We start from the raw sequence: 8,662 nt of genomic DNA on the forward strand, positions 1-8,662 counted from the left end.
GAGAATTTTGTTTCAGGACCCCGGAATCCCGAAAAACCGTGTATTATACACTTCAATTTCAGCCGTTCGGAAGGTCGTACCGGACCCTGTTTCTTTTTCTCCCTGTTTTTCAATCACGCGTTCGAGCTCATTTCAGTAATTAACCTGTTCGTTTTCAGCCTCAAATAACGAGCTTAACACATTTTTCACGATAATCCGAGTTTCGGCGAATGCTAGTTTCTGGCACACCGGCACACCCAAATGTCTTCCGTTGGTGCTCAAACTTTGCGTGGCCGCTTTATCTGACCCGAGGATCTTTTTATGTGATTTCCGGAGAATTTTGTTCCGAGTCCCCGGAATCCCGAAAAACCGTGTATTATACACTTCAATTTGAGCCGTTCGGAAGCTCGTATCGGACCCTATTTATTTTTCTCCCTATTTTTCAATCACGCGTCCGAGCTCATTTCAGAAATTAACCTGTTCGATTTCAGCCTCAAATAACGAGCTTTAACACATTTTTCACGATAATCCGAGTTTCGGCGAATGCGGGTTTGTGGCACACCGGCACCTCGAAATGTCTTCCGTTGGTGCTCAAACTTTGCGTGGCCGCTTTATCTGACACGAGGAACTTTCTATGTGATTTTCGGTTAATTTTGTTCCGGGACCCCCGAATCCCGAAAAACCGTGTATTAACACTTCAATTTCAACTGTTCGGAAGGTCGTACCGGACCCTATTTCTTTTTATTCCTGTTTTTCAATCACGCGTCCGAGCTCATTTCAGGAATCAACCTGTTCGATTTCAGCCTCAAATAACGAGCTTTAACACATTTTTCACGATAATCCGAGTTTCGACGAATGTTGGTTTGTGGCACACCGGCACCCCCAAATGTCTTTCGTTGGTGCTCAAACTTTGCGTGGCCGTTTTATCTGACCCAAGGAACTTTCTATGTAATTTCCGGAGAATTTTTTTCCGGGACCCCGGAATCCCGAAAAACCGTGTATATACACTTCAATTTCAGTCGTTCGGAAGGTTGTACCGGACCCTGTTTCTTTTTCTCCCTGTTTTTCAATCACGCGTCCGAGCTCATTTCAGGAATTAACCCGTTCGATTTCATCCTCAAATAACGAGCTTTAACACATTTTTCATGATAATCCGAGTTTCGGCGAATGATGGTTTGTGGCACACCGGCACCCCCAAATATCTTCCGTTGGTGCTCAAACTTTGCGTAGCCGCTTTATCTGACCCGAAGAACTTTTATGTGATTTCCGGAGAATTTTGTTCCGGGACCCTGGAATCCTGAAAAACCGAGTATTATACACTTCAATTTCAGCCGTTCGGAAACTCGTATCGGATCCTATTTATTTTTCTCCCTGTTTTTCAATCACGTGTCCGAGCTCATTTCAGGAATTAACATGTTCGATTTCAGCCTCAAATAACGAGCTTTAACACATTTTTCACGATAATCCGAGTTTCGGCGAATCGTGGTTTGTGGCAAACTGGCACCCCCAAATGTCTTCCGTTCGTGCTCAAACTTTGCGTGGTCGCTTGATCTGACCTGAGGAACTTTCTATGTAATTTTTGGAGAATTTTCTTTCAGGACCCCGGAATCCCGAAAAACCGTGTATTATACACTTCAATTTCAGCCGTTTGGAAGGTCGTACTGGACTCTATTTCTTTTTCTCCCTGTTTTTCAATCACGCGTCCGAGCTCATTTCAGAAATTAACCTGTTCGATTTAGCCTCAAATAACGAGCTTTAACACATTTTTCACGATAATCCGAGTTTTAACGAATGCTGGTTTGTGGCACACCGGCACCCCCAAATGTCTTCCGTTGGTGCTCCAACGTTGCGTGGCCGCTTTATCTGACCCGAGGAACTTTCTATGTAATTTCCGGAGATTTTGTTCCGGGACCCCGGAATCCCGAAAAACCGTGTATTATACAGTTCAACTTCAGCCGTTCGGAAGGTCGTACCGGACCCTGTTTCTTTTTCTCCTTGTTTTTCAATCACGCGTACGAGCTCATTTTAGGAATTAACCTGTTCGATTTCAGCCTCAAATAACGAGCTTTAACACATTTTTCACGATAATCCGAGTTTCGGCGAATCTTTGGTTTAGGCACACCGGCACCCCCAAATGTCTTCCGTTGGTGCTCAAACTTTGCGTGGCCGTTTTATCTGACCGGAGGAACTTTCTATGTAATTTCGGAGAATTTTATTCAGGGACCCCGGAATCCGAAAAACCGTGTATTATACACTTCAATTTCAGCTGTTCGGAAGGTCGTACCGGACCCTGTTTCTTTTTCTCCCTGTTTTTGAATAACGCGTTCGAGCTCATTTCAGTAATTAACATGTTCAATTTCAGCCTCAAATAACGAGTTTTAACACATTTTTCACGATAATCCAAGTTTCGACGAATGCTGATTTCTGGTACACCGGCACTCCCGAATGTCTTCCGTTGGTGCTCAAACTTTGCGTGGCCGTTTTATCTGACCCGAGGAACTTTCTATGTAATTTCCGGAGAATTTTGTTCCGGGACCCTGGAATCCCGAGAAACCGTGTATTATACACTTCAATTTAAGCCGTCCGGAAGGTCGAACCGGACCCTTTCTTTTTCTCTCTGTTTTTCAATCACGCGTCCGAGCTCATTTCAGGAATTAACCTGTTCGATTTCAGCCTCAAATAACGAGCTTTAACACATTTTTCACGATAATACGAGTTTCGTCGAATGCTGGTTTGTGGCACACCGGCACTCCCAAATGTCTTCCGTTGGTGCTCAAACTTTGCGTGACCGCTTTGTCTGACCCGAGTAACTGTCTATGTGATTTCCGGAGAATTTTGCTCCGGGACCCTGGAATCCCGAAAATCCGTGTATTAGACACTTCAATTCTGCCGTTCGGAAGGTCGTACCGGACCCTGTTTCTTTATCTCCCTGTTTTTCAATCACGCGTCCGAGCTCATTTCAGGAATTAACCCGTTCGATTTTAGCCTCAAATAACGAGTTTTAACACATTTTTCAAGATAATCCGAGTTTCGGCGAATGCTGGTTTGTGGCACACCGGCACTCCCAAATGTCTTCCGTTGGTGCTCAAACTTTGCGTGACCGCTTTGTCTGACCCGAGTAAATGTCTATGTGATTTCCGGAGAATTTTGCTCCGGGACCCCGGAATCCCGAAAAACCGTGTATTATACAGTTCAATTCTGCCGTTCGTAAGGTCGTACCGGACCTTGTTTCTTTATCTCCCTGTTTTTCAATCACGCGTCCGAGCTCATTTCAGGAATTAACCCGTTCGATTTCAGCCTAAAATAACGAGTTTTAACACATTTTTCACGATAATCCGAGTTTCGGCGAATGCTGGTTTGTGACACACCGGCACCTCCAAATGTCCTCTGTTGGTGCTCAAACTTTGCGTTGTCGCTTTATCTGACCCGGGGAACTTTCTATGTGATTTCTGGAGAATTTTGTTCCGGGACCCCGGAATCCCGAAAAACCGTGTATTATACACTTCAATTTCAGCCGTTCGGAAGGTCGTACTCGACCCCATTTCTTTTTCTCCCTGTTTTTGAATCACGCGTTCGAGCTCATTTCTGGAATTAACCTGTTTGATTTCAGCCTCAAATAACGAGCTTTAACACATTTTCCGAGTTTCGACGAATGCTGGTTTCTGGCACACCGGCACACCCAATTGTCTTCCGTTGGTGCTCAAACTTTGCGTGGCCGCTTTATCTGACCCGAGGAACTTTCTATGTGATTTCCGGAGAATTTTGTTCCGGGTTCCCGGAATCCCGAAAACCGTGTATTATACACTTCAATTTCAGCCGTTCGGAAGGTCGTACCGGACCCTGTTTCTTTTTCTCCCTGTTTTTCAATCACGCGTCCGAGCTCATTTCAGGAATTAACCTGTTCGATTTCAGCCTCAAATAACAAGTTTTAACAAATTTTTCACGATAATCTGAGTTTCGTCGAATGCTGGTTTGTGGCACACTGGCACTGATGCGTGTCATTTATATGATGTTTTACACCTCATTTTACACGCATTTCAGAGCTCAAATGTGCAATATATGCCATTATTTCCCTATTTTCCTCTACTTTCGTGTTTTTGTCTATTATTGCAGAAATATGAAGAATTGAGCGGAAATTGAGCCGAATCCGTCCCTAAGTATTTGACATTGCATTTGACATGAAGTATTGACTCGAGGAATGAGCTTGGTGCGCGTTTCAAGGCCTAAAGATAGCAAAAGCAAGGGTGCGTACGAGTTTAACAAGCAAAGAAGTGCTTCTCGACATTGCAGCCTGATTCAGATGGCTATATCTCGAGTTCTAGACCTGATAATCGAGTTATTCCAATTGGAGGTGAAAGCTTATCCTCTTAGCTTTCCAACGCCGCGTAGAACGCCTGATTTGACCAAGTAACGAAGAAATGGCAGCTGTTTCAAGATCGGTGCGCGCTGCAGGAATCGTCAGAATGCTATTCTGTACAGCACCTTTGGTCGATCGACTGGCCTAAGTGGTCGATCGACCAACTTACGAGCTGATGCGTGAATTAAACTTATAGAACGAGAAACCCAAAGCCCAAGATGTGTTAGGTTTAGGAATAATGTTACGTTATATTTCTATATAATGTAACCTGACAGGAAGAAGGAGGTATCCAGTTTTATACATTCAGTTTTTAGAGAAATACTTAGGGTTCGATATTAAATTTTGCATTAGAATACATAATCAATCAATAAAGTTACTTTCGCATCCGGTTTTGATCTCTATTCTTGCTTCCTATCGGTATCTTTCTGTTCTTTATTTCAGTTTATTACTTTAATTCGTAGTGTAGAATTGCTAGTGAGGATTCCCAAAGCCGTATTATTGATTCATGTTAATTACTCGTCTAATTATTTCAATTATGTATTCTTATGCTTTAGTTCCGAATTATATTGTTGTTATCGCTGTTAGTATGTGTAGCTAAATCACCCTTGCTAGGATGTAGGGGATCTATGGCGTAGATGGCATTAGAATAGGCGACCTCGCATTAGGGCTTGGTCGATCGACTGGAGTAGCTGGTCGATCGACTGAGTCGGTTGGTCGATCAACTGGGGTAGCTGGTCGATCGACTGACTTCGTGTTTGATTTGCTTCGTTTGAATCGTTAAGTGCAATATCTATCAATGAGACCTAGCGGAGACTTGTTAGATGCTTAGTTTTGACCAACCCGTAGATCGAAAGATAGGGAAGGACTTAGATTAACGATTTAAGACGGCTAGATTGCTAGATCGAAAGATAATGTAATTTAGTTTGCATTAAGAATCATTAGTCAAGAACGAGAGTTAGTATTAATGAGACTTAGGGATTAGTAGCATAGGCCGAGAGGTAGTTACTAATTAACATGGACCGAGAGGACTTGTTTTCCCCATCACCCACGACTGTATTTCGAGACTTACCTAGACTTGTGTGCCATCGTAGCTGTAGTGACCCGATCATCCTAGCTCCTTTTTATCATTAGTTTACATCTATTTTTGTTATTTGCTCTTTTATTTTCGCATTTAGACTTAGATTCTTTCCATATCAAAACCCCCACAATTGTTACCGATAGACTGAAATAAAAGCAACTATAACTCCCCCGCCTCTCTGTGGTTCGACCCTGTTACCACTAGCCTAGGTTAGTTTTAATAGGAATTATAAATCTTATTTTTGGTACTCACAACGACGGGTATCAGGCACCTCCAAATGTCTTCCGTTGGTGCTCAAACTTTGCGTGACCGCTTTATCTGACCCGAGTAACTTTCTATGTGATTTCCGGAGTATTTTGTTCCGGGACCCTGGAATACCGAAAAACCGAGTATTATACACTTCAATTTCAGCCGTTCGGAAGCTCGTATCGGACCCTATTTATTTTTCTCCCTATTTTTCAATCACGCGTCCGAGCTCATTTCAGAAATTAACCTGTTCGATTTCAGCGTCAAATAACGAGCTTTAACACATTTTTCACGATAATCCGAGTTTCGGCGAATGTTGGTTTGTGGCACACCGGCACCTCCAAATGTCTTCCGTTGGTGCTCAAACTTTGCGTGGCCGCTTTATCTGACCCGGGGAACTTTCTATGTAATTTCCGGAGAATTTTATTCCGGGACCATGGAATCCCGAAAAACCGTGTATTATACACCTCAATTTCAGCCGTTCGGAAGGTCGTACCGGACCCTGTTTCATTTTCTCCCTATTTTTTCAATCACGCGTCCGAGCTCATTTTAGGAATTAACATGTTCGATTTCAGCCTCAAATAACGAGCTTTAACACATTTTTTACGATAATCCGAGTTTCGGCGAATGCTGGTTTGTGGCACACCGGCACCCCCAAATGTCTTCCGTTGGAGCTCAAACTTTGCGTGGCCATTTTATCTGACCCGAGGAACTTTCTATGTAATTTGCGGAGAATTTTGTTCCGGGACCCCGGAATCCCGAAAAATCGTGTATTATACACTTCAATTTCGTAGTTCGGAAGGTAAATCAGGGCCCTGTTTCTTTTTCTCCCTGTTTTTCAATCACGCGTCCGAGCTCATTTTAGGAATTATCCTGTTCGATTTCAGCCTCAAATAACAAGCTTTAACACATTTTTCACGATAATCCGAGATTCGGCGAATCGTGGTTTGTGGCACACCGGCACCCCCAAATGTCTTCCGTTCGTGCTCAAACTTTGCGTGGTCGCTTGATCTGACCCGAGTAACTTTCTATGTTATTTTCGGAGAATTTTGTTTCAGGACCCCGGAATCCCGAAAAACCGTGTATTATACACTTCAATTTCAGCCGTTTGGAAGGTCGTACCGGACTCTATTTCTTTTTCTCCCTGTTTTTCAATCACGCGTCCGAGCTTATTTCAGGAATTAACCTGTTCGATTTAGCCTCAAATAACGAGCTTTAACACATTTTTCACAATAATCCGAGTTTCGACGAATGCTGGTTTGTGGCACACCGGCACCCCAAAATGTCTTCCGTTGGTGCTCAAACTTTGCGTGGCCGCTTTATCTGACCCGAGTAACTTTCTATGTAATTTCCGGAGAATTTTGTTCCGGAACACCGGAATCCCGAAAAACCGTGTATTATACAATTCAACTTTAGCCGTTCGGAAGGTCGTAACGGACCCTGTTTCTTTTTCTCCTTGTTTTTCAATCACGCGTACGAGCTCATTTTAGGAATTAACCTGTTCGATTTCAGCCTCAAATAACGAGCTTTAACAAATTTTTCACGATAATCCGAGTTTCGGCGAATGCTGGTTTGTGGCACACCGGCACCCCAAATGTCTTCCGTTGGTGCTCAAACTTTGCGTGGCCATTTTATCTGACCCGAGAAACTTTCTATGTAATTTCCGGAGAATTTTGTTCCGGGACCCTGGAATCTCGAAAAACCGTGTATTATACACTTCAATTTCGGCCGTTCGGAAGGTCGCATCGGACCTGTTCCTTTTCTCCCCGTTTTTTCAATCACGCGTCCGAGCTCATTTTAGGAATTAACCTGTTCGATTTCAGCCTCAAATAACAAGCTTTAACACATTTTTCACGATAATCCGAGTTTGGCGAATGCTTTGGTAGGCACACCGGCACCCCCAAATGTCTTCCGTTGGTGCTCAAACTTTGCGTGGCGTTTATCGACCCGAGGAACTTTGTATGTAATTTCCGGAGAATTTTTTTCCGGGACCCCGGAATCCCGAAAAGCCGTGTATTATACACTTCAATTTCAGCCGTTCGGAAGGTCGTACCGGACCCTGTTTCTTTTTCTCCTTGTTTTTCAATTACGCGTCCAAGCTCATTTCAGGAATTAACCCGTTCGATTTTAGCCTCAAATAACGAGCTTTAACACATTTTTCACGATAATCCGAGTTTCGGCGAATGATGGTTTGTGGCACACCGGCACCCCCAAATATCTTCCGTTGGTGCTCAAACTTTGAGTGGCCGCTTATATCGACCAAGAACTTTCTATGTGATTTCGAAGAATTTTGTTCGGGATCCGGAATCCCGAAAACCGAGTATTATACACTTCAATTTCAAACTTAGTTCGGAAACTCGTATCGGACCCTATTTATTTTTCTCCCTGTTTTTCAATCACGTGTCCGAGCTCATTTCAGGAATTAACCTGTTCGATTTCAGCCTCAAATAACGAGCTTTAACATATTTTTCACGATAATCAGAATTTCGGCGAATCTTTGTTTTGTGGCACCAAGCACCCCCAAATGTCTTCTGTTGGTGCTCAAACTTTGCGTGGCCGCTTTATCGACCCGAGGAACTTTCTATGTGATTTTCAGAGAATTTTGTTCCGGGACCCGGAATCCCGAAAAACCGTGTATTATACACTTCAATTTCGGCCGTTCGGAAGGTAAACAGACCTGTTTCTTTTTCTCCTGTCTTTCAATCACGCGTCCGAGCTCATTTAAGAAATTTACCTGCTCGATTTGACCTCAAATAACGAGCTTTAACACATTTTTCACGATAATCCGAGTTTCGGCGAATCGTGGTTTTTGGCACACCGGCACCCCTAAATGTCTTCCGTTTGTGCTCAAACTTTGCGTGGTCGCTTGATCTGACCCGAGGAACTTTCTATGTAATTTTCGGAGAATTTTGTTTCAGACCGGAATCCCGAAAAACCGTGTATTATACACTTCAATTTCAACCGTTTGGAAGGTCGTGCAGGACTCTATTTCTTTTTCTCCT

This window comes from Silene latifolia, unplaced genomic scaffold, assembly GCF_048544455.1.
Source record: "Silene latifolia isolate original U9 population unplaced genomic scaffold, ASM4854445v1 scaffold_439, whole genome shotgun sequence".
NCBI lineage: Eukaryota > Viridiplantae > Streptophyta > Magnoliopsida > Caryophyllales > Caryophyllaceae > Silene > Silene latifolia.